The sequence below is a fragment of the Ambystoma mexicanum genome, chromosome 4p (genome assembly GCF_040938575.1).
Source record: "Ambystoma mexicanum isolate Mex_15411 chromosome 4p, UKY_AmexF1_1, whole genome shotgun sequence".
Taxonomy (NCBI): Eukaryota; Metazoa; Chordata; class Amphibia; order Caudata; family Ambystomatidae; genus Ambystoma; species Ambystoma mexicanum.
The window spans coordinates 465,518,975-465,541,255 of NC_090927.1; the positions used below are offsets into that span (position 1 = coordinate 465,518,975).

General features: G+C 45.0%; 1 protein-coding gene across 2 annotated transcripts in view; it reads right to left on the bottom strand.

Annotated features, from left to right (window-relative positions):
• Positions 1 to 22,281, bottom strand: part of TAF1B (TATA-box binding protein associated factor, RNA polymerase I subunit B) — a 1,890,249-nt gene that overhangs the window by 1,862,846 nt on the left and 5,122 nt on the right. The gene's annotated exons all lie outside the window — the stretch shown is intronic.

The following is a 22,281-nucleotide window of genomic DNA, read 5'->3' on the forward strand; positions in this document are numbered from 1 at the left end:
AAACGTGGCTTTAAGTGGATACTGACAGAATTGTCTTAACTTAACGAGGACCAATTTGGTGCCACATTTCTTGACAATTCTTTGATGGCTCAGGAAAAATGCACATGGCTCATTTAGAGGGCTTCCTAATATAAATATCTAGACGTGTGAGCCAAGTGAGTTTCCATATTGGAATGGAGCGATTACTTATTCGTACATATCACCATTGGGCTCTATTGAGTAATGGCTGGCACATGCCACATTTCATGAGAGATAGTGCTTGGCTCAGGCTAAATTCACCTGAATCTTAGAGAGGTGTCTTGTGTATGAGTAACAATAAAAAGGTAGGTGAACTAAATTGATTTTCCTACAGGAAATGAAGTTCCTCATTTGGACATATCTCTGTAGATCTACATTTAACTGTGGGTGCCATATTTGATGCCAAATATTCTGACAATCCTTGCTAGGCTCAGGTAAATTATACAATTTTTAGGTTAGGGGCTTTCTAATGCATACATATCAATGTCAAGATCTAAGCCAAGTTGATTTTTATGTAGGTAAGGACTGGCTACTTGCGTATTAGGACATATCTTCATGGGAATACACCGAGTAATGTGTAGCCCATTCCCCATTTAAAGAGGTTAGTGTTCGGCTCAGGCTAAGTACACCTTTATCTCGTAGAGGGATGCCTTGTGTGTGAGGAACATTCAAAAGATATGCGAGTTTAATCGTTTTTCCTGTAAAAGAACTAATTACTCATTCGGACATGGTGCCAAATACCTTTGAAATTCTTGCTTGGCTCAGGCAAATTAGACATGTTTTAGGCTGAGAGCTTCCCAATATATACATATCACTTTAGAGATCTGTGAGCCAATTTGATTTTATGCAGGCAAGGACTAGTAGGTATTCAGACATATCTTAGAAGGAATGCATTGTGAAATGTGTGCCACATTCTCTGTTTCGTGATAGCCTCTGTTTGGCTCAACCTAAATACACCTTTATTTATTTCTTAGAGGGATGCCTTTTGCATGAGAAGATGGGAGCCAAACTGATTTTCCTATAAGAAATTATAGTTCCTAATTCAGAACATGTCTCCAAACAATTGCATTGAACTGAGGGTGCCCATTTTGTGCCAAATATCTTGATAATCCTTGCTTGGCTCACGGAAATTATATATGTTTTTTATCAAAGGCTTTCAATGTAACATTTCAATGGCAATATCTGTGAGCCAAGTTGATTTTTATAAAGGCAAGGCTGGTTACTTATTCTGAGCTATCATTATCGGAATACATTGAGTAACATGTGGCACATGCCCCATTTTGTGATAATTAGTGTTTGGCACAGGTCAAATGCACATGAATCTCGTAGAGCGACACCTTGTGGGTGAGGAACAATAAAAAGGTAGGTGAGTCAGATTGATTTCCCTATAGCGCAGGGGTCTGCAACATGTGGCTCTCCAGATGTTTTTAACTACAACTCCCTCGATCTCTCAGCATGGACTATGCTGGCTAGGACTGGTGGGATTTCTTGTCTAAAACATCTGGAGAGCCAAAGGTTGCCGGCCCCTGCTATACGTAGTGTAGTTCATCACTCAGACCTATCTCTGTAGAATTGCATTGAACTGGGGGTGTCACATTCAATGCCAAATATCTCGACAACCCTTGCTTGGCTCAGGCACATTATATATATTTTAGGTCAAGGGCTTCCAAATGTACACATATATCAACGTCAGGATCTGTGAGCCATATTGATGTTTAAATAGGCAAGGACTGGTTATTTCTTCTGACAATCGCCATAGGAATACATTGATTAAAGTGCGACATCTTTCCTGTGTCACGAGACATCCAATGTATATTAGGCTAAATACAGCTCAATCTAAGAGTCATACCTTCTTATGTATGAGGAACAATAAATGTGAGGAAAGCTGAATTTCCTCTAAGAAATGGAAGTTCCTCATTTGGACATATCACAGTAAAACCGCATTTTATTTATGGTGTCACATTTGGTGCCAAATAATTTGTCTCAGCCAAGCAAGCATGGTCAAGATATCAAAGTTTTAGGTTGAGGGTTTCCAAATGCAGACCTATCGCTGTCACAATATGTGAGGCAAGTAGATTTTTATGTAGCCAAGGACTTGTTACTTAAATCTGCTTAGGAATATATTGAATACTGTGTGGCACATTCCCCATTTCGTTAGATGGTGTTTGCCTCAGGCTAAATACAACTGATTCTCATGGAGGGATGATTTGTGTGTGAGAACAATAAAAAGATTTGTGAGCCAAACTGAATTTCCAGTAGGAAAAAATGATTCCTCATTCAGACAGATCTGCATTGAACTGAACGTACCACATTTGGTGGCAGGTGTCTTGACAATTTTTGATTGGCTCAAAGAAACGATGCAAGTGTTAGGTCGAGGGTTGCCAAATATATATATATCAATGTTGAGATTGTGTGTCAAGTTATTTTTTTTATGTAGGCAGGAAACAGTTACTTTTTCCAAGATGCCTCCATACATAGGAATACACAGAGTAGCGTGTGGGACATTCCCTGTTTCATGACATGTATTGTTTGGCTTAGGCTAAATATACCTGAAACGCAGAGGGATTCCTGCTGTCTGAATTACAGTGCAACAACTGGCAAGCCTAGTTGTCTTTCATATAGAAATGTGAAGTTTCTAATTTAGACATATCTCCCTACAACTGTGATTAATTGTTGATGGCACAGAGGGTGCCAAATTTCTTGAAAATGTGTGCTTGGCTGGAGAAATATATACAGCAGTGGCGCAAAGGACTTCCAAGCATACATCTATAAAGCTGAAAATCATGTGAGACGGGCATGGTATCAAGAGAGACACAGACTCAAGGATGTTAATTTCAAAACCTTTATTTACTAAAGTTCTTGGGTTGGTGTAATGCCTAACTGGGCCCAACTCTAAAGGGATAGCTCCTCAACTGATGCTTCTAAAGGCCGTCAGTGTTGAATAGTTAAAAATAAAAGTGTGTCTAAACCTATGCTTGCCCTCACCCTTTACAAAAATGTGATAGGAAGCCTTTAAAAAGGAAAATAACAGAAAATAGGAAACCAAGGTTGGTTTCAGGTGGTCTTCTCACCAGGTGTAGTTTGGTCAATGTTACAAAAATGAGTTCAATAAAAAGGGTCTGTTTGTAAGACCTTCTCCACATAACCCTGCGATATTCTAAAATACTTTCAGAGTCTTTGGTTCCTTGGGGTTCAATTCCCCAAGATTCAACTTGTCCAAGTTCCAAACATCACTAAAGAAATGTAACCGTTCCTTTTGAAACTTCTCATGGTTCTTTTCCCCGAACTTCACTCCATTAAATTCCACAAAACAACTCCCAACTTTGCTTAGGCCTCTCAGGGTTCCCTTCTGCAAGCTCAGGCCCCTTTCAGCTCTCAACATAAATTCAGTTTTGTCAGGATGTACTTTGCTTCTCCGTCAATATCATGAAATAATATAATAGGTATTTCACTTTGTTATGCCTAAGCTTAGGCCCCTCTTTGTTTCAAACACAAATTCAGCTTGTCAGGATATATATATATATATATATATATATATATATATATATATATATATATATATATATATATATATATATATATATATATATATATATAGTTATTTTACACACACTTCACTTGTGGGGCACAATCAGAGACTTTCGAAAACCGCCTGGTTCTTTGCTCCTCCTAGGCGTGACCACTAACCCCTCTCTTTATTCCTTGTCCTCTTTCTAAACCTTTGACCTTCAGGTTCTCCCTGCACCCCTTCTCATTCTTCTTTACGTCTTCCCTGTGCACACTTGCACCTTCCCTTTGCTGTCTTATTTTCCACTGTGCATTCCTGCACTTGCTTCTTCCTTGTGCACACTTGCACCTCCATTTGCCTTCTTATTGTGCCTCTTGCGCACCTTACATACTTTATTTCCCCTTAACGTGCACCCTTGCACCTGTCGGTTTCTTTTTCGTGCTTCCTGCACACTTGCCACACTGTCCTCTTTGCCGTGCACGCTTTGCATTTTAATTGTCTTTCCTTCATTTTAGTTTTCTTCTGCGCCGCTAGTGCAACTTCTGCCTTTTCCGTTTCTGTTATTCTGATTATTTCTTATGCTTTTCTGTCCTTTGTGCACTTTATTTCATCTTCCGTGTCGTGCCGCTTTAAACTGTGTCTTTCTCCCGCTCCGCTTCAGTCAAAACGCGCACTCCCGCATTTCTGACTTTCACTCACTGGGAGGCACTGCATTGACAAGTGGTTCCCCAGGACACACGGGTTTGAGGTCAGATTCTCACCACCTGCCCCTCAGACCAAGCATTGCACCGACCACCACCAGCAGGAGACGAACTGCCTTACTCCAGCTCTTTGGAGGCACTGCTCCCTAGCCATGCTGCAGACCCTCACAAACACCGGGCCAGCATCTCGGCACGCCATTCTCCTCCTTGCTTCAACTCCTGCTGCTTTCTGCTCCCTGGCTTCTCTGGTTCAGACAGCAACCCCATCTCGCTCTCTTCCTTGTAAAAGAAACACACCTTTTATAGTTGTAAAAACTGTCAAGTGGAGTCAGGTGCGAGTGGTCATTATTAAGTGCCTGGCTATTAGTGGGACAACTTGAGTTCTTGCTGTAGCAGGTTTCCCTTACTTTCCCCATGTTGTTTCTATGGGTAATCTTCACTGCTCCCGGTTGCCTCTTCCTCGTCCCAGTATTGGTTTGAAATGGGGAGGGGGTGATGGAAGGGTTTAGGAGGATGGATTTATTTCCCACTACTCTATCAGAGAATCGACAATGGACATAGGGAAGTCCTCTAGCCTGGTTTTCCCTCAATGGGAGGGTTTCCCACTTCCACATTCCCGATGGTGGATTATACACACATGAGTCTTGATGGTATTCCCTGTGATCTAGATTGGTAGAGGATGAATGGATATTAATAGTAGACGTCTGTCTTTATTTGGTTTTTCTTCCTTGCTCACCTTGGGCAATTGACTCTTTCCTTTATCCCCCTCCCCCTTGGGTCATGGACGATGGGATTGGGATTAGGGAAAATGAGAACTGGATTAGGGAGACAGGAATCAATGTATACCATGAAGGGATTCCTCCCTCCTCTTCTATTGCCCCGTCAGAATACTGCGTCTCGACTGGGGTATTCCCACAAAGGCAACCCCGGATTCCCCTACCCAGGTGATCCTCCCTTGCTCGTCCACCCAAAGGGTTGGGATCCAAGAGCGATGGTCCTCCCCTGGAACCTGAATAGAGGACTCCTGGGGTCTTAATGGGAGAATACCCCTAGGTTTCTCAACAGCAGCACAGAAAGTCCAAGTTGGTTTCCAGATGGGAAAACACAGATTACATATTTTGAATGATCTTCATAGAATGTATTGAGTACTAACATGAGACACATTCCTTGTTTCAAAGGAGGTTTTGCTTGTCTCAGGCTAAATACGTGTGAATGGCATAGAGAGCCCTTTAGGGGAGTACCATAGCAAGGTACAAACTGTTGAGCCAAACTATTTTTCCATGCAGGAAAACAGTTTCTAATTTAGACTTTTTCCACAGAAATAAATTGAATTCATGGTGCCATATTTGGTACTAAATGTGCTATTTGTTTCTGGGATCATGTAAATTACACAAAGCTTAGTTAGATTGTTTCACAATGTCTAGTAAGAGTTATGGTGGGAGGAGGGAGAAGGACAGACTTGGATTGGAGTTCTCGGGGAGGGGGGTTTATCTGGTTGGGGGGGGGGGGTTTGTGGCAGGCACTGTTTTATACAGATAGCCGTTTACTGGGATGCGAGCTTGAGCTATACATTGTTGTACGGGTTTGGCTGCCAATTTTACTGTTGTTTGATGTATTGCAGAGTTCTGTGATAGTGTATCAATTCAATAAACAGATTTGAATACAAAAATAACAAAAAGAAACATGGCAACATGTATGCGTCAAGTTGAATTTAAAAAAACATGAAACACAGATAATCCCAAAACCAAAAATCCTGGTCATCCTATCTACCTCTGACGAACTAGGACTGACTCGCTTCTCAAAGACCTCAACACTACCCTTGAACCAATATCAACCGCTACGCCCCAGTGAAACAACCCACCCTCAAGCCTAATCTTTCAACACTCTGGTACACTCAAGAATGCAACTTCTACAAATGAACCATCAGAAAACAAGAAAGGACTTGGCGAAAATCCTGCAGCGCATCCAACCTCACCCTGCTGAAGGAATTCCATGCTACACACAGATGACTGATCACCATTGCCAAGGCCACCTACTAACAAAACACCACAGCCTAGGTAAACCACGAAAGCAGAGCCCTCTACAAAGTCATCAAGCACTGCATCAACCCTCTGCCTGATCTACTCATAGTGATCTCCATCTAAAAATCTACTACCATCAGATCTTTCTTCATCAGAGGGAACAGCATGATCTTCAAACAATGACACCACACCAATGCCACAACTGACAGCACACTACACATCCCATCTTGCAAAACCACATCTACCTGGACAACTTTCAAGACACTCCAAGACACTCACTATGGAAGACCTCCATACCACCATAGCATCCCTCAAGGCCACATCGTAAGCAGAAGACATCTTATCTCCATACTCAGACCCTTCCGGCTGAAGCTCTCCTCCATGATGCAACAATCAACAGCTCCCCAACTCAAGGCACCTTCCCCCCCGACACTCAAGGCAGGGCAAATCCTCCCACTTCTGAAGAAACTAAAACTGGACCACGACGACCTCATTTCCATACTGACTGCTCCAATATACGCCAGTATTCACATATATTCATTCACACAGTATTCATATTTGCTTTGCGCAGTCAATTCAACAATCATAACCAAAATGACCTCCAGGATAAAAATAAATAAATAAAAAACACATAGGATCCAAAAAAGAAACAATCAAAAATAAAAAAATAAAAAATTAAAAAAAATGCAATAAACAAATGGAACCACGAAGTCCCAAAAACCGAGGTCTGAACTACCCCCAACCTACCAAATACAAGCAACAACTAACCACAAACAGCAAAGACTAAACCCAAAAGACCAGGAAAAACACAAATCCAAAGAGGACGCCCACTCAAAAGGAACACTACACACACACATGCCTCGCCACAAGAAAGACAAAGAAGCCAGAAGAGACAACAGAAATAATAAGATAACCTAAACCACTCGGGAAGGCACCGACCAGCATGATCCCATAACCCCAAAAAACTTGACAAACATCCTAGATGGCCCAAGGAGACATACAAATAACAGAGCAAAGACAGACTACATTGTTCGCAACCTGTCCACATATGACAACATTGTAAACAAAAACGGCACAGCAACAACGAACCGACAGCCAACAAGTGTCACGAATACAGACCCAACCACGACACCAAACAGAACACGACAACTAATAAACCATCCCAACCCAGTCTCCGCCATGGACACTACCCCAACCAGAACAAGGGAAAAGTTGGAATACATCACACGCTACACCCCCTACATCACCAAGACTGGAACAACAAAGGGGCAGGTAGCTACCCTATTTACCACCAGGAACAAACCGAAACCATTCAACCCTGTCATAAACCTTATCGGTCTACTCGACGAAGAGACTGACCAACAAAGAATCACCCAACCCAAAAGACTCAACCAGGGAAACCCCACCTGGAACAGATACCCAACCAACAATACAGTGGTCAGAACTAACAATACTAAGAACAACCAGAAAGGGAAATCCAGTAAACTACGCTGCTAGATCCACAATGTCAGATCCATGGCAAAACACTCAGAAATCTATAACCTCCTAACCTGGTAGAAATCCATGACCTAATAAACAGCTTTAAAGGCAACGCGAACAAAGCAATACCCGACAATTATAAATTAATACACGCCAACAGAGAAAACCGAAGAGGAGGCGGAATCTCAATTATACACAAAGAACACGTCCTAGCATTTCAATTCATCTCAACAAACGCGTATGAATCCCTCCTCATCAAGATAGAAATCAATGACCAATCCATCTTATTATTCCTCCTGATTTACAGACCACCTTCTTACAACTCCAACTTTGCAACAAAACTAGCAGACGAGTCCGCCATGCTATGAACCCACCACGACAATCTAGTCATACTGGGAGATTTCAACATATGGTATGAAAAAGAAAATGAGTACACAGCAAACTCAGTCTGCGCACTCCTGGAAACCTTGCAGCTCAAGCAAATAGTAAATTAATCCGCCACCAACGCTGGACACACCCTTGATGCAATTTTCTGCAGGGAAGGAGTATGTACATCCGCGCCACCTACACCAATGGCATGGAATGACCACTACTTGATACCATTCTACATCACACCCCAAACCTGCCTACTGGCAGGGAAGCAATTACTCCACACCAGCAAGAAGAGAAACTGGAAGAACGTGGGCCTAGAGGCCCTAACAAACCTTCCAGACGCAACCGTCCCCAACGAAAGAGATCCCACCGATACAAACAAAGATACAACAGAAGACACACAACAAATGGATCACCAAGGGCCTTGACCAATTAGCACCAGCTAAGCAACAACAAAAAAGAAGAACTGAAAAAGCTCACAAAAACAACCGCAAAAATGGAAACAAAATGGAGAGAATACACCAGACAAGACAAAATAAAATACTAAAGACAACTCAACACATACAAAGAAACAATCCTCAAAGCAGAAACAACTCTACTATGGCAGAAGAATAGAATAGGCAAACAACCCACAGAAAGAACTCTTCAAAATCAAAGATAAAAAAAACCTCTTCCTGCAAAAATTCCATCACCCCTACACAAACACTTTGTGACAACATCACCAACCATCTGAGAGCAAACATAGACAATACAGGAGACCATCAACCTAGTCAGGGCCAATACAACAGCGACCGCGGGGACACCAAATTAAACACAGATTACAGCAAAACTCATCTGTCTAGAGGCTAGAACCAATCAGAGGAAGCTTTTGCCACACTGATCAAGGACACCAACCTTGCAGGATCTCCAACAGGCCGCTGCCACACCCCCCCCCGGACGTCTTCAAAGGAATCCTCAACCACAGAACCCCAGCGGCACGCTTCCAGAACCTAATCAATCTATCACTGAAAAGAGGAATAGTACCGTCCTCCATCAAATCAGCATACATCAAACCACTGATAAAAAAGGTCAGAAAGCGCAGAATACCCAAGCAACTACAGACTGATATCCAACCGGCCCTACCCAGCGAAGATCCTGGAAAACCAAGTCTACAAAATCCTTCTCAAACACGTCGAAACAAACGGAATACTCGACCAATCACAAGTTGGCTTCAGCCCGATAAGAGTAACAGAATCAGCACTTCTATCAATATGGGACGACCTGAAAATAAAAGCAGACAACACCACCCAATCGACCCTCATTCTATTACACGTTATCAGCGGCTTTTGACACAATCAGCCACGCAACACTAATAAAAAGATTGATGGAATGTGGCATACAGGAATCTGCACTAAAGTGGCATACCTCATTCCTAACAAACCAAACTGAAAGAACCTACCTACCACTGTTCACCTCAAACACCAGAAATATATCCTGCCGAGTCCCACAGGGTTCCAGCCTCTCCCCTCTACTTTTCGGCATCAACATCTACATGTGCCCACTGATGAAAATAATTTCGGTCCCATGGATTTACCGCCTACAACTATGCAGATGACACACAACTGATTGTGAAAACAAACAGAGCACAGGAACAAAATAGCAACCTCAGCAACTGCCTCACAGACATATACAACTGGATGACAACGAACAACCTCAAACTGAACCAGGCAAAAACAGAAAGAATGCTCTCACCCGCAAGATTCGGCAGAGGGAACCCACAACTGGACTGGCCAATCGGCATGGGAACGCAACCAAAGACTACCAATGTAATGAAAAACCTAGGAATACTCATGGACAATGGACTATCGCTGGAAATGCAAGTCAACGCAATCGCCAAAAAACCCTTCTTCCTCCTACGACTACTCAGAGGATGACTCACTACCTCTCTTTTCCCCACAGACCCCTCACAATCATATCCCAGATACTCACAAGAATGGACTACGCAAACAGCCTCTACCTAGGAATGCCAGAAAGACTCACCAAGAAACTCCAAAAGGGTGCAGAATACAGCAGCCAGGATCCTACTAAGACTAAACAGAAGAGACCACCTCACTCCAGCACTGAAAAGCCTACACTGGTTACCAGTAAAAAAGTGTGTCAAATTAAAAGCACTCTGTATTGCCCACAAAGCCTTGCACAGACAAGGAGCGGAATTCCTCCAAGACGACAAGATTAGCCGGTATCGCCCAGGAAGGAACTACGATCCAGCAACGGCCTACAAATAGAGTAAACAATACGACAAAAGGAAATTCGGCGCAACAGTGTTCTCACGTCTAATTGCTAACACCTGGAACAACATGCCAAAAGTAATTAGAACCAGAGAAGACCACATCACCTTCAGGAAACGGCCCAAAGCCTGGATAGTCAGCAGACAATGACAACCTAGAAGGAACCAGCCACAACAACACTGCAGACAAACAACTAGAGAGGAGATGAGAGGGGCCAACGAACCACAAACAAGAACCTGGCTAGATACCGTTAAGTGCCATCCAAAGGGCTGCCCCAGAGGGAGACCACAACAAACTGACCGGCTTTACCAACCCTCTTCCCTTCCTGCTCCTCCTACATAACTGTCGCATCTACACCAGATTTTGGACTAGCCACACTTGTAAACATACAGAGAACCATTACTATGCCGACATCCAGAGTGAACCACCCACATAGCCCAATACCATCTAAAATGCAACACACCAAGATGCCGAACTACCTTACAGCTACGAGCACATGTGACTCTGGATCTCTTATGGACACTATCTAACCAGTACACACAACCAACCCATCGGGACCACACAACACTAACACCAACACAAAACACTACCACACACCCGAGGCATGGAATCCTACCCATATGGATACAATGCGCGAGGACGCTCGCAAATGACCACATGCAAAACAACACTCACAGATGCCAGTTCCTCCTGGTTCTAAACCTATCCTCTCACCCTTTTCCCCACTAACCTCCCCGCCTGGTGATTGCCCCTGGTGATAGCAGTGCGCAATACGAATCAACTTAATATAACATAATGGCAGTAATGATACTATATGAAAACATGGCCACAATGGCTCTGCCACACACTCCTGTTTGCTTTGCCTTTAAAAATGTCTTATTACAAAAAGAAAACATGTCCAAACTGGCTGCATAATGCAGGCAAGTCTAGACGCGTAATATGCTCATCATGTTTGTTTTACCCTTGATGCCCAGTGAAAAAAGCCACGACACAGTAAGAAATGGCATGACTGGCTGCCCTAAATGCCAGTCTAAACACATAATAACACTCATCATGTTTGTTTTGTCACAGAATCCCAGTAAACAAATCTCATGCCACAGCAAAGAATGGCTAGACTGGGTGCCCCAAAATGCCAGAGCAGCCACTTAAAAGAACAGATCATCCTTTATTTAAAAAAAAAAAAACAGCATTTTGTACTGGCATCTATGATGGATACCCATTAAAAAGTAAATCGTGATTGGGATTGCAAGATTGCGGCCGAGGGGAGAGCATCGTGATCATAGAGCTCTCAACCCCCGGGGCCAAAGACAATAAAGATTAAAAGAGCCTTCCCCAGGCAGGAAATTATTGGTTGCAGTGGTGTAGTGCAGCAGCCCGGATCGCTGGGGGACTTCGGCAGAGGTGGGTGTGCAGCCTTCATCTCTGCGATGTCTGAGGTGCGGAAGCATTGTGCCTGGCCGAGCTGAGAGACACACTCGCAAACCACGAGCAAGAACCACCACTCTGGGAGACATGGGGCGGCCGAGCACCCAGTGTGGTTGGGAGCCGGGATAGCGGAAAGCAGCCGCTGTCAGATGGCGAACGGCAGAGGAGCCCATCAAGAAGGAGCTGCATGCGATATTGGAGGCCCACCGGGGCTGGATTCGTGGAGTGGGGGCTCTCCTGCTGGCGAGTGACAGCGGGAAGATCGAGGCAGGACCGAACACCCGCCCGCGCCAGAGAAGCAGCAGCTCATCTGAGAGATGAGGAGGATCGGGAGGGAAACGTAAATAACGTTGAGGGGCACCACACTTCGAATAGATATTTTCTTGTTTCAATAACACTGAACAACTAAATGTTTCTTCAACAATACGTTTCTGGTGCATGGGGGTATAATCTCCTGGCCTTAGGAGGCTTAATGCAACACTACTACCACCTCCCTGTTGTTGCCAACAGGTAATCCCTGTGCCCTCTCAGAGGACGATCAACCTCATACTTAATATAGCTAAATTCCAAATAGTGAGTTCAACAGCTTTGCATTCAGTATTACAACAAAGTATGTTAAATAACCAGAGAGAGCTCCAACAAGTGAAGACGACTCTTGTGTACAAGATTCATAAGAAGTCAAAATGTATTATAGCATTAACAAATTATAGTCCAACACTATCCAACTGTGCATCGGTGTTGGATGAATTCATACAAAGAAAAAGGTCCTGGGCTATCACATAAAACCAGGATACATTCAAAATCAAATTCCCAAACAGGGTATGTCAAATTCAGGTGTACAATTATATTTCCATTGTTGACCCTATTTACACAAATTAAACACTCAAAGTAGCCGACACGTTTCGGATTAACCATCCATCATCAGGGCTTGTTCTCCAATTTCTATTGTAAGAGGTAACGACACATTTTCATCTGTGTACCTAAAATACATGACAAACTGCAATACAGTATGCTCGTACGTAATGCAATATAAAAAAAACTAATAAATATGTGTAATTAAACACTGACCTCCAATGTTATCAGCCAACCTTGAAGGCGCTTCAATATATCGTATACTCAGTAAGTATCAGAGTGCCGCTTTGAGAATGCTCCCAACTCTCTCCTTAGTAGCCTAAATGAGGATATATATTGACCAAATCATGTAAAGTTCAGTTTAAGACTTTAGTCTCTCAACTGAAGTTAAAGAAAAACTCCAATAGAGTGTGACTATGCTACTGATTCTTTCTGTGGTGTCCTAAGTAGGAAGCATGGAATAGACCATGTGTGCAAGCTATACGACTACATGACTCTAGAGTGAAGGACTCAGTAATTGACCATGTATATGCGTATTAGACTCGTGTCACCACTCCAATTCCAAACTCCGTGGCCAGAGGCAACAAAACACACAGTATAATGCAGGTTCCGTGTGACTGACCACCTAGTGCAGTGCGAGTTTCATGCGTGTGCTTAATCATGTTTCCAACTCCCTCTAACTATACTAAGCCACTTGCATGTTGTGCCTACAAAGAGGAATACTACAGTCCTATGTTGTTCGGCATACAGGGGCTGACGGCCATGAAGCCAACCAGTCACTCGCTCGTATGTGTGTACCAAGATGGCTGGGGCTCGGAAACGCATGCGTCCGTGCATGCGCGGGGTTGCCACAGCAATGAGAAATAGAGTACACAGGGGTTACCTGTTGGCAACAACAGGGTGTGGTAGGAGGATCAGGAGGGGCCATACCCATAGCCCACGGCTCAGAGCTGCGCAGCGGAGACAAGCACTCGGGTGCGGCCAAGAGGCCCGGGAGGGGCCGCACAGCAAACGTTAAGAGGGCTAAAAAGAGTCCATCTACATCCGTGGTGGGCAAGGAAGAATAAGGGAGAGGCCATTTGGTCAGGCTCAGGCGAGAGTGATCCTGGCACCACGGCCAGGAGGAGGGTCATGTAAAACCCAAGGAGGACGACAAACAGTGGCTCGCCTGTGCACAGTTAGGGGGAGTTCCAACCTCCCGCCCCCGCAGTCAAGGGAGGACCCACAAAACGGGGGAGGGAGGAGCTTCCTATGCCCCGTGAAAGTGCCCAGAAGAGGTCCGAAGGGTGCAACACAATATCAGGGAGAAGAAAAGGGGGCAGGGCTCCCCCATCAAACCTGCCTACGCACTATGTCCAAAAACAAGGGGAAGGACATGCAAGCTGCCCCCAAATCGGTGAAGAAACCACAGGAGGGCAATCTGCAGAGACTCTGGTGCAGAGACAGCGAGGTACCGGCTAGGGGAGATCAGGGTCACAGGGAAGGAGATGATTTTGGGGGGCGCTGGCAGGCACCGCAAAAGATTAAGTGGTCATCCAGGAGGTCCTTCACCAATTATTTCAGGATTTTGGGGACAAGATAGAGAACACCACTCAATCGCAGTTGAGCATAATGCGAGCGGAACTGTCACAAGCATTGCAATAGGTGAAGAGGGCAATACGAAACAAGAGGAGCGGACCGATGCAGTGGAGAGCGCCATACAAGAGGTCACAGACGACACAAGGAAGATTGACAAGCTGGTACAGCAATTACCAAAGGTCATAGAGAACCTCAAGACTCAGAGCGAAGACCTTAAAAACCGCTCGAGAAGATCTAACTTCAGAATAAAGGGCCTTGCTGAGGCGGTGGTGGACAAGGATCTATGCATGATAGTGAAGCAAGTGTTTGCGGGCCTGCTTGAGGTGGAAAATGGTCAGGATAAAGCTGGACTGCATACAAAGAGGGGAGAGCCAGGGGCCAGACCCCAGAGATGTAGGTGTGGCCTTACACGAGTATGGGCAGAAGGAAAAGGTACTGGCGGCTGCCAGGAGGACCAGTTCAGCGACAATGGCTCGGAACTTCAGCTATTCCAGGGCTTAGCCCAGACCACCGTGGTGAAGCGTAGGATGATGGGCCCGGTGGTGCGCACCCTAATGCGAATGGACATGCGCTATAAATTGACATTTCCCTTAGGACTACAGTTCGAATGGGAAGGGAAACAGCATCGGGTCACCACCTCGGAGGAAGGTACAAGGGTCCTGAAGATTGAGAACAGAGACCAGCGAGAGAACCGCTGAATTGGAAAATGTGGGTGTGGACGAAGTTTTCGACAAGGGGCTAAAATAAACAGTACCTAAGAAGCCTGGTTAAACCCCCCGACAAAGGGGCAGGAGTAGAAGGTGCCCACACACCCGTCGACACTAGAGCGCCACGCTGAGGGAAAAGGGGGATTACAGGAAGGAATGTTGTAGCCTGCCTGGGGGAGGTAGTCAGGGGAAAGGTATCGTGGGGGGGTGGGTAGTACAGGAGGTCTTGGTTTATCTACATGCGTTTAGGGAGACCCACACAGGTTTGCTCTGGGTTGTTACAAGGGCTCAATTCCAGAGATGGAGGATCAGGGGGAGCTAGAGGCTAGTTGAGCCCGCCCCGAGAGGGGGAAGGGGGGGTGATGGGAGAGGGGGATTCGGGGTGGGAGATCCCAACAGCAGCCACTCATCATTAGTTCGAGACGCACAGTAAGACGGCCTGGGGAAAGAGGGAAGTGCTTCAGGTGCTTCCGGGGGCTTAATTCCCCAATTAAGAGAAGGAAGGTGGACCAGTTTTTGGGGTGCGGGAAGTCGGGAATTGTAGCCCTCCAAGAGACGCACATTCGGAGGCAAAACAGGCATAAGCTGAAAATCAAGGGGTACCGTCATCTGTTCCAATCCAACGCCCCAGGGAAGACAGGCAGGGGGTTAAATCGCTATTTGGGACATCCCAGGCTTCCAGGTCATAGCTACAGAGGGGGGCACAAAGGGTAGGTATGGCAGCCTCCTTCCAATATGAGAGGGGGAAATATACAGTGACAGCATTCTACACCCCAACTTGGAAACTTTTGCCAAAGGGCAGATAATATTCACAGGCAACTTTAATCTGGCATGCGACCCAAAAGAAAACAGGAGAGGAAGGGTGTTTCCCAACCAGGTGGCAGCATCTGCCTGCTTGAACAAACACATGGCCCAATTGGTGCTTGTATATGGCTGGAGGGAACTGAGAGGGGGTACGCATTTTATTCACACATTCATAGATCCTTCTCAAGAACAGATTACGCATGGATTTCGAGGTCACTATTGGGTAGGGTCGCGGGGATGGAGGTAGGAGTGATCACCCGGTCTGACCATGCGCCCATAATGACTACCTTGAATATGGGGCCGAACAAACCAGGCCAATGGCGGTGGAAGTTCCCCAACAACATCCTTAAGTATGGAGTCCTATGCGAGGACATAAAGAATAAAATCTTGGATTACTTTGCACTTAACACAACAGAGGGTGTACATGACCAGGTTGTGTGGGACGCGTGTAAGGCTACATTGAGGGGGGAGCTCATTGCGATGAAGTGCCAGAGGGACAAACAAATAGGTCTCTTACAGGAGGAATTGGGAGTTAAACTTAAACAAATAATGTCTTGAATGGCAAATAACGTGGGGCTTACGCTGCAAAGGCAATATCGGCTGATTAGGGGGCAATTAGATTTTTTGCAGACTACAGATGCAGGGCGTTCATTGCTCTTCCTCCAACAGAGGTATTATGTGAAAGCCAATAAAGCGGATCGCCCATTAGCGAAGTTGATTAGGAAAAAAGAAGCCTTATGGACAATCCTTAAAATAAAGGCGTGGGGCAAGAAAGCACTGCTATACCGGACATAATGTTGGTCTTAACATATTATACATCCCTGTACACACCAGATTCCCCTGAGGAGGGAGCTCAAAGGGAATATCTGTCCCGGTGCCCTCGCCCTAATATCACTCCTCAAGAACGGGAAGAACTTGAGGGAGACATTACTCCCGAAGAAGTAAGGGCGGCTATAGTTGCCTTGCTATCAGGAAAGGCCCTGGGCCCGGACAGCTTTCCAGCGTGTTTCTCCGAAACCTTTAGAGAGGCACTGATGCTGTGCTTTGTCCAGCTCTTCAACTCTTTGTGGGGGTGAGGGGGGGGGGGACAGGCCGGGGTATATCACCCAGACAATGGAAGAAGCCAAGGTTGTGCTGCTCCCAAAGCCGGGTAAGGATGTCACTCTATGCGGTTCGTACCGGCCGATTGCCCTTATTAAATCTAGACACAAAGATCTACACCAAGGTTCTGGTGTCACGTCTGGATAAGCTCCTCCCCAAGCTGATTGATCCCACCCAGTCAGTATTTATTAGGCATAGGCAGACCTCGGATAACATTAGGCGGGTCTGTCATCTGATTGAAAAAGTAAATAAATCTAGACCCCCTGCACTTATACTAGCACTGGATGCTGAGAAGGCATTGGGTCGGGTCGAATGGCCATTTCTCTTCGATACCTTTAAGGGTATGGGATTCGGTTTTAAATTCCTTTCAATGGTAAGAGCTAACTACTGAACTCCCTCCTTGAGCCTGGCAATCAACGGGCAACTTTCACTGTCTCACGAGGCACTAAGCAGGGTTGCCCGCTCTCCCCTCTCTTATACGCCATCCACCTGGAGCCACTCTTGGCCAGCATTAGTGCCTCCCCAGATATTAAGGGGATTCCCTTTGGGGGTGAGGAGCATAGAGTCCCAGCGTTTGCTAATTAAATGCTCCTCTTGATCACAGAACCCGAAAACTTATTCCCAGGGATCTTGCAGGAACTTCTTCCCTTTGGGGGGTGGCAAGGTTAAAAATAAATGCCCACAGATCAGTTAGTAAACTTGACCGCCCCCTCAGAAAAGGTTCAGGAATCGCATGGATTAGTTCCCCATAGATGGGCAGAAACCAGCATTAGATATTTGAGAGTCCAGATTACTGGTTCTCTTTACCATGGTAACTACCTGCCTTTAGAGTAAAAGCTACACCAGCTGCTGGCGGAATGGGTGCCCTTATCAATATCCAGGATGGGGAGGATACATTCTGTTAAAATTGTGATTTTGCCAAACATCCTGTACTAATTTCACGGCCCTGCCAGTGGGGGCTCCCCAAGGTTTCTTCAGGACCCTTCAAAAACATGTGGGGTCATTTATTTGGAACCGCAAGAGACCCACGGGAGCTATGCAGATGATACGGTCTCCCAGAAGTAAGGGTGAGCTGCGAGCGCTAAATTTCCACCTCCATTTCCTTGCGGCTCAAATCAGAGTGATCCGGGATTGGTTCAGGGGCGATTGCGGGAAGGTCTGGTGTCAAATGGATTTAGCGGTGGTGGGCTCACCGCTGGACGAGGTGTTGTGGCGACCCAATGGGGATAGACCTACAAACACGTACCGTAGCAAGATAGGGGCCCTAGTGGGCACTCATGGGATGAGCTGGTGCGGAGGGTGAACTTGACCACCTTCCCTTCCCCGCTGATGGGCGCTGTTTAGGAATTCCCAGTTCACACCAGGTATGGAAAGGGGTGCTTTCAATGGGTGGGAGGCAGCAGGGTGCCGGAAACTATGTGACATGTTCTCGGGTCAGGGCATTAAATCCTTTGCACAGTGCAAGCAGGACTTCGGACTAGAAGAGGGAGAGAGGTATCACTACTCTCAACTGAGGCACTGGCTTAAGAACCCAAGCCCAGGTCAGCGGCCACCAGGCATCTCACGCCCTTTGAACGGTTTGTAACGATGGACAAAGGGACAGGCATCTGGTAGGAGCGTTATATGGGATCATAGCAGAAGGGACAAGGAACCAGGCATGGCACTATATAGAACAGCAAGAAACTGCAATGGGGCAGTCGCTGGCGGGGGGACTTCAGTTATGGGCAGATATCCGCAAGCTCACGCAGGCAATCCAGATTCAGGAGATGTGGGTTAAAATAATGGTCCAATGGCATCTCACCCCAGAAAAACGACAAATTCTACCCAACTGCGTCAGCGCTCTGCTAGAGGGGATGTGCGGAACTGGGATTGTGGATGCATATCTGGTGGGAATGCCCAGCCATAGAGCCTTATTGGGACATGATTCGTGCAGCAGTGAATAGTATTTTTGGGTGTCAGATGCCAGACAACACAGGGATGGCCATCCTTGGAATGGGCGGGTTTCTGGAAAAATGACCCTTAAAAGCTAAAAGAAAGACGTCATCCTGATAGGGGTGGCAACGCTTGTGGTGGGAAATGGAAACAAAAAGCCGCCCCCACAGAACAAGAATGGGTTAGTAAAATCTGGAACTTTGTGACACTGGAATGGGTGACCTATCCGATTCAAGGGGATCACCAAAGGTTTCTCTCGGACTGGGACATTGTCCTGCATTTCCTGCAGTGGGACTCGCGGGCCGCATGGGGCCAAAGGAAAATGAGATTGCTGGTGCGAGTACTCCCTCCACTTGGGGAGGGTGCCTTCACAGGAAGCTGGGAGTAGATATGGCAGAAGTTTCTACGAGAGACAAGGACTATGGAGGGGGGGGTTACTCAAACTGTCCAAGGGCCCGTACACCGGCTTGCGAGAGAGCTGGCCACTCACAGAAACTTGGGACTGTGAGCCATCGACAGAGTTTATGGACTCGGTGGGAGGGGGGGGAAACAGGACTGGGTGCATTGTTGGTTATATGTGTTGGGATCGAGAGGGGGAGAAGGTGAGAAGGAATGGGGGGGTTACATGTGTTCTTACTGTTCAATGAAATATATATTTGTTTTAAAAGTGCATTGTTACTGTGCGGCCCTCACCAGCCAAAATCAGCTCCCTGGTCCAGCACAAACACACACACATTCTTTGACTCAACGTTCACTCGCTAATTCATACACAGCATTCACTCACTCATTCCATGAGAGGATCAGAAGTGACCTCCCCATACATTTTATATCCCTCTGAACCTGTTCCAAATAGGCACAGGGAAATGTTTATTTCCCTGTGCTTTGAAAAGTGCACCTCTTTTGAAAATCGGGAATTACTTGAAAATGCCCAGAACCCCCTTCCCACCCTCTGACTTGCGCAGTTGTGCATTTGGTGGGAAAAGAGCAGACCACTTCCAGAAAACTCGCCATGGAACGCTGCAGTGTGCTTGTTACAATGCACGCAAGAGTAGCTGGTTTTTCAACTGAGCTTTCAGAAGACTCAGCATTCCAGGCAGAAACTGCCAAATCTTCACTTTGCAGCTGTCCAAACTAGTATATTTGTCCTGCAATTTACAAACATCTTTTTATTAGGATGAATATTGTGACCAATCAAAACAGAAGAGTACATTATTCACTTAAAAGGGCTTCTACCTGAATCACTATAAGGCATGTTTAACATTTAAAATTGTGGACATTATGATGTCCCCATAATGCTCTTTTGCTTTTATGCAAATCGCTAGGATTGGGTTCTATGAAGGGATACTGTGTTGCGCAACCAAGCCAAAGGCCAAAACCCGTGGCCTGCCCATACTTCCCACAGCCTCACGCCCTCAAAGAGGTGACAGTTGCCCCAATGAAAAGACTTTGTTAAAGGGACGGTAAGGTTATGTTGGACTAATAAAAACCTATGAAATTCAAAGAAAAAAACTTTTAAAAAACTTGTTAAAGGGACGTTATGGTTTCAAGTAAAATCGAACCCCCCCCCTCCAGAAATTCGCCAGTTATAGTAAGCTAAACAACTATAACTCGCGCCACCACCATGCACTGCTAAGACTAACAACCAGGACAACAAAGATGACATCACAAATTTCATTGATGGCATCACTGATGACATCACATATCTGGGCCACTTGTTTTTGTTTATTGACATATATAAGGCAGGTGGTTTTGTTCACTGGCAGTCAGAATAATAAAATTGAGAAAGGTGCTATATATCTAGACGTTAGCCTTGTGATTTGTTCTTTAAGTACTTTCCTTAGGGTTTGGTCTCAGCTCATGGTGCACATACATGGGGAAATGAGCAGGCCTCAAACACACAATTCATTTGTATACATGAAGATAGACTTTAATGTCATTAACATTTTCTGATAATGCAGTTTCTTTCTTCCTTACTTTAGTTTCCCTGTATGTGCCTCTGATTTGTATGCATTGTGGTTCTTCATATGTATTGTTTGTACCAGCACAAGTGCTGTAAGTCTTGAATTGTTAGCTAGTTATTACATGTTTAACATTACTCAAAACTCTGATACGGTAGCATTCATCATTGTACTATCCAAAATTACAATATTAGAAATAGTGTACTTCTATGGTGCATGCTGCAGGCATTGCCCATGTTAATATATGATTAGGTTTCTGTATTAACGACAACACTCCAATACAATGATATTAGAGGAGTACATTCTTTAATAGATTAAGTAGTCCATGATAGGTCTCCCGATCACCCCTGACATCTTGTTACCAACAATAAAAACACAACTCCTTGTAGGGACTGTTCATCAAAATTTATTTCACATGTGATGTCATAGGTGATGTCATCAATGAATTTGTGATGTCATCTTTGATGTTCTGAGTGTTAGTTTTAGCAGTGCACGGTGGTGGCGCGAGTTATGGTTGTTTAGCTTACCATAACTGGGATTTTACTTGAAAACCATAACGTCCCTTTAACAAAGTTTTTTCAGTGAATTTCATAGGTTTTTATTATTCCAACATAATCATAACACCCCTTTAACAAAGTTTTTTCAGTGAATTTCATAGGTTTTTACCAGTGCATGCTATTTTCCTACAATTTACTAATATCATACTTACCCAATATACCATTGGTTGTGTCCAATTTACAAAGTGTCACCTTAAAACTCTGCCATTTCCCACCTTCTGGAATCATTTTTAACACTTCTATACACTTTTTGCAACTATTTCAACTAGTTTTGCATCTGTAGACGTCTACGTACATCTGACTTCATAGCGGACCTTCCGGACAGTGCCACATGACCATACGTTGGCGCACGGCATTATGACGTGTCTGAGAACCCGTCCGCACTTCACGTTAAGATCTCTGCTTCGTGGACAGTTCAGAACTGCATTTCCTACTGATCTAGGAACTTTCAACTTCAAAATTTCCCTTGCACAGCTCCAACACCTATTCCTACTCATTATCCATTAGCAATCTAGTACACAGTTCATACTTTTAGCAAAACTGCCATTTATCTTAAAATGGCATCAGCTAATGCCATCCCTCCTCCCCAAGAGCCACCACTACTGCCTTAATCAAGGAGCATGAGAAACACTGCCCACTACCTTAGAAATAACACACGCGCAACATTTTCCCTTGTCCACCTACCCCTCCATACTAGTGTTTGGTTCCTCTTCCCTCATTTCCCTCCCCACCTTTCGTTCTTAGCTCTCCTGCCAAAAACAAGTACATCCAAAAACAACAAAAGACATATTCCTTTAGGAACCACCTTTCATAGTTAAAAAATAGAACAAAAAAAAAAAAATGTATAGACTACATCTACTTTATATTTCTCAGTAAAGTACATAGACTCAAAAAGATTTTCCAACATTGCCATTTGCATTTTGTGTTAGGCTAAGGGGACTATTGTGGTGTTCATCCTCTGTTCCAGGGACTGGAACGGTGGATACCGGCCCAGCAGCCCA